General features: G+C 39.9%; 1 long non-coding RNA gene across 1 annotated transcript; it reads left to right on the top strand.

Moving 5' to 3' along the window:
* Positions 1 to 357: 357 nt before the first annotated feature.
* Positions 358 to 1,716, top strand: LOC121395227. The gene is made up of 3 exons (XR_005962347.1): positions 358 to 395; positions 482 to 514; positions 1,305 to 1,716. It is a non-coding gene; the product is annotated as an uncharacterized LOC121395227 (long non-coding RNA).
* Positions 1,717 to 5,526: the final 3,810 nt, after the last annotated feature.

Below are 5,526 nucleotides of genomic sequence, written 5' to 3' on the forward strand. Positions count from 1 at the left end.
AAATTTGCTGTGAATTTCCGAGTTTTTTTTTATTTATTCGCCGGACGCGAAACTCAGACAATTCCAGGCCGGCAATAATTAAATGCACGCCCATTGACTTTAATGCAATTGCACAAAATAGGCACGCGTCAAAAGTCACGTTTTGAATGGGACAAATTCGCTCATCACTATTTACCAGTGTAGATTTAGTTCCTATCACAGGAAAAAAATGTCTAATATAAGGGCACTTATAGGTTTTATACAAAATATATACAGTTTGTTTAGATTAATTATTGCTCAGCTCCCGCTCCTTAGTTCAATAATCATACTGAAACCATTAATATACAATAATTTCTTTATACAGGTATGGGGCCTATTATCCAGAATGTACGGGACCTGGGGGTTTTCGGAAAATGGTAATTGGATCTTCATACCTTAAGTTTATGAAAAAATAATTTAAACATTGAATTGCCCCAATAATCTCTTTTTGCTTCCAATATAGATTCATTTTATCTCCGTTTGGATAAAGTGCAAGGTACTGTTTTATTATTACCAAGAAAAAGGAAATCATTTTTAAAATGTGGATTATATTGATAAAATGGAGTATGTGGGAGATGGCCTTGCTATAATTTTAAGCTTTATGGATAAGGGGTTTCCAGATAACGTATCCCAAACCTGTAGTTGCATATTTAAACATATTCTACAGTGTAAAACACTTCTGGAGGACATATTGTCTGTGTAATATCTAATCAGTGCATACAATTCATGTGATATACTCCAAAAGCAGAAAACAGGGTCGGAATGGGGGCTTGGGGCCCACCGGGGCTACTGGCCCCGGTCCCCCTCCGGCACCCCCAGCTGCTCTGGCACTCCGGTGCCGGGTATGTGTATGCGCACGAGTGAAATTATGATTTTGCCGCGACCCCCGACAAAGAGGGGTCGCGCGCCACTGGGAAGCGGATCCCCAAGGGCCCACCGGGTTTTTCCCGGTTGACCGCCAGCCCATTCCGACACTGGCAGAAAACAAGAAACAAAAAAAAAAGACCAAATACAAATTATCTTAGCATTTTCTATAGCATCACATCATTTGGGATTTTTTTTTCTCGAGTGCTAGCATATTTACCACAACTAGAAAAAAATTCAATCTTGTTAATTCGCTATAAAAAAACTTCATTGCGTTGTTCCATTCACTTTTACAAATTTGGGTGTTTTACCTTGAAAAATGAAATCAAATTTACTGCAGCTTCACTGAAGGAATTTGGGGGGAATCGTTTTAGCAATTCTGGCAGCGTACAGTATGTAATATTGTGCTTTTCCTGGGCCAGGAAGAAAATTATACTCAGCCAAAATGGATTGCCTGTCAGCCAAGGTAACGATGATGCTTATTTAAACCCTAAAAGAACAAATATAAAATAATAAAACAGGAGCTCTGAAAATTGGAGCACATGTTTTTTGGTGGACCTGAACTGTTTTTACAAAGCCGAATAGTTTGTCATTCAGTATTAATGGGAAGCTGTCATAGTGGTAAAAAGAAAATATCCTAAATTGTAACAGATATTTAAAAGTATCCATGTGGTGAGTAGTATTTTTGTTCTTCATATGCTGGGCTTGCTGATTGGTTTAGGTTCGGCGCTAGACCTGGTAATCTTTTATTATAATAAAACCACAAGCGTTCGATTTTGTTTGCAGCATAAAAAGAAGGTTCAGCTAAGAAAGTATACATATTTGGCAAATAGGTTGATAACACATGCACTATATTTTGGGAATTGCAACTCAGCAAGAGACAAAAAGGAGGCGCAATATATGCCATAGCGAGAGGGCCCCAAATCAACACTATGGAATGTAATAAATTGGTCTTTTGCTGGATTTCTAAATCGTAAATGCAATATATGTTCCTAATTTAAGATTACAATTACATACACTACGAATAATGCAGACGCCAGTAGTCCCACTCCCTACATATTCATGAACAGGTCACAATAGGCTGTTTGTGGCCACAGGAATGATTTGGCTGTGATCGACTGTATTAGAGAATGAATGGATGTGATAATAGTATAGCAGAGAGAGTGTGCATTAAAACCTGCCTCTTGAATTGCATACAATTGTACACTGAGATGCATGCTCACTGCATTACTGACTGACTGGTCCATGCTGCCGGACCCCAGGAACTCTGCATTGACTCTATGGGGCAAATTTACTAACCTCCGAAAATTCGCTAGCGACAGCTTCGCTCACTTCGCAAAGCGAAGTTGCGCTTGCATTGGCTAATTTGCATACGGTGGGAAGTTAAATTTCAATGGACATATATGTTGTAGCAAATACATTACACTACACAAGCCCTGGAAACTTTAATAAAAGAAAATAGAGTTGTTATATTGCCCTACACATGAGCCCAGTGTATAGTTTATGTGCCATATGTAAGGAAATGTAGGGGGGAAGCGGGTTACCCCTGAAAATTTTTACGCTCTTTTGCAGCCTGTCACCCTGAAAAAATGAAAAGACGCCAGCGTTATTTGGGACTTTGGAGGAAGTCCTATCTACTCTATTGCACTTCGCCTGATCTGAGGTGGTGAAGGCAAGTCTGGCGCAAGAGGTAACGTTCAGTAAAATCTGCATCTTAGTGAATTTGCGTAGTTACGTTGATTCGCCAAAGCACAAATTCGCCAGGCGTTAGGGAGCGAAGTACCGCTAAAGTCTATCTCCTTAGCTAGCGAAGTTACACTAGGGACCGTTAGTAAATCGGCGAATTTTCACCAGCGTTAGTCACTTTAGTAAATTTGCCCCTATATGTGCAACTCATTATATTTCATTCAGTATCTTTGTGAATATCAGCCATAGACGTAGAAATGACGTCTGCTGGAAGATCTAACCAATCTGGGCACTGGGGAGAAAGTGGTGCGGCTCAGAGGAGGGTGTGGTGGGGGGATTAGCGCCAGTGTTGGGGCCCCAGCCCGACGCTGAATATTATACTGACAACTGGACAGCATTATTGTGTTGTCACATCACTGTGACAAAATTTGTATTGTCTTAAATGGGTTGTTCATCTTTAAATGATCTTTTCCTATGCTGTAGAGAGTGACATTCTGAGGCAATTTGTAATTGGTTTTCATTTTTTATTATTTGTGGTTATTTAGCTTTTTATTTAGCAACTCTCCAGTTTGCAATTGTATCTGGTTGCCTGGGGTCAAATTACCCTAGCAACCATGCATTGATTTGAATAAGAGACTGGAATATGAATAGGAGAGGGCCTAAATAGAAAGATGAGTAATAAAAAGTATCAATAGCAATCAGTGTCGGACTGGGATACCAGGGGCCCACTAGAAAACCCTAGACCGTGGGCCTACTTTCAAACTATTATTCCTCCTCTCCTCACTTAACCTCTTTATTGTCCTAGACTTTTATCTCTACTTACTATACTCTATTCTTCCATTATTAAGCCTCTTTTTTTCCTATAAAGAAATTGGGAATGACCATGAAATTGGCCAAATGGTTAGAAGCAAGAGGCCCACTGACTCCTGGGCCTCCGGGAGTTTTCCTGGTACCCGGTGGGCCAGTCCGACACTGATAGCAATACATTTGTAGCCTTACAGAGCATTTGTTTTTCGATGGGGTCAGTGACCCCCATTTGAAAGCTGGAATGAGTCAGAAGAAGAAGAAGGCAAATCATTCGAAAATGATAAAAATTAAATAACGAAGACCAATTTAGCTGCCCATTCTATAACATACAGTACTAAAAGTTAATTTGAAGGCGAATCACCCCTTTAAAACACAAATCTGAAATAAAAAAAGTTTGAAGTGTTAGTTAAATTTTTATTTATTGAACATCTGATTCCAATTTCCAAATATAATGACATAAACATCAAGCATTTGCCAGTTTACAGCTATACGGCTATAAAATATAAATCACTCCAAATCACGCTCTGCATCAGACATATTTCTGACTTTAGAAAAAACACAGCTTCATTTGAAATTCAAATAATAAGCATATTTCCTATTACAAGTGCTGCAAAAGTGTTTTATTGTTCCATCAGCTTTCAGCAAGGCATATGCTATAGTTTATTAAGAAGTACAGCTCAGACTCCACTGAATTTACTGCTGGTAGGAGATGTAAAAGCTGGACTAACGGAAGAGAGAATGATTGTCAGAGTTGATTTTAGGACAGAACAAAGCAATGATTTGCCCTAAACCCCCAATTTTGGTTTTGTTAAACTTGAATATACTGGGGTGTTTTGAGTATTTGAGTTTGGTTAAAACCACCCAATGGTGAAAGTCAAGGGATTTTACCATTAAAAGCAAAGTTGAGCTCTATCACGGCCAAACTATGCTTTGACTGGGTTTGAACCACTTATGGGTTAAATTAAAGCTATTAAAGGCACATTTTCATTCTAGTTGAACTGAAATATACTTGGATATTGATATTTCTGTTGAATGGAGTACACTTAGCAACACATTCAGTAGTAATGATTTCTTTGGTAGACTGAGACTCAAACTCACATGGACTAGCTAGTGGACTTCTTAGATATATATAAGGATCTGTGCTACTCTAACAGCTATGACAGTTGTGCACTATTGTATAAATCTGATTGATGTTCAATCAATTTATGATGATTGAAAATGTCTTTGAAATGGAATGGCCGTTATTATACAATGATACATTTGTAAGATTTAAAGGTAAATGAGTATCTTCTTCTTTCTTCAAAATCCCACGGCCAACACATGCTCAGTAGAAGTCAGTTTTTGTTTTTTTTTGTCCACTGCACATGCGCAAGGCAAGTGTGGTTTTATGCTAAAAGGAGAAATGGCCCGGGGTAATGGTAAGTGATTACAATCCTTGGCGGGTGCCCTAACATTAGGCAACCTTCATGGATTGGACCTTTCCTTTAAATAACCCAGCCTTTTGTTAGTGACACTATCAAATAAGCGTATAGTATTTGATGGTGGGGATGTCTACTATTGTAAGGAAAACTGCTTCTAAACCAAACATTGACTTTGGAAGATGCACAACATACTGTGTGTGCATGTGTATGGCAACAGAATCTGCCCTTGTTCTTTCTAGATACTGTACCTCCATGCACTGATATCTTTTGCACAAGAATTCAGAGTTGCTGCAATTTTTTTCAAAATAGAGTTCTCACTATCTACACTTAATTTCTGTTTGTACCTGGCAGCAGGGCCGGAACTAGGGGTAGGCAGAAGAGGCACTTGCCTAGGGCGCAAAGGCACAGGGGCGCCAGGCACGTACCTCTTCTGACGCCTTCCCCTAGCTCTGACCGCAGTGTTCCGAAGCTGTGGTTGAAGTTCTGCGTAATATATGGTCTTCTGCGCATGCTCGCATTTTCTGCGCACTCGCGCGGATTCTGCGCATGCACACTCGCGTGGATTCTGCGCAAGCACACTTCTGCGCATGTGCGAGAGGTGGGGGGCGAAGTACTTGGCCGGGTTGCCTAGAGCGCACGACCGAGTAGGCCCGGCACTGCCTGGCAGTGATTTCAGAAATATTGAAGTACCTGCACTAACTTTTGACCATATCTATATGTACTGAATACT

The sequence above is a fragment of the Xenopus laevis genome, chromosome 6S, assembly GCF_017654675.1.
Source record: "Xenopus laevis strain J_2021 chromosome 6S, Xenopus_laevis_v10.1, whole genome shotgun sequence".
Classification (NCBI taxonomy): Eukaryota; Metazoa; Chordata; class Amphibia; order Anura; family Pipidae; genus Xenopus; species Xenopus laevis.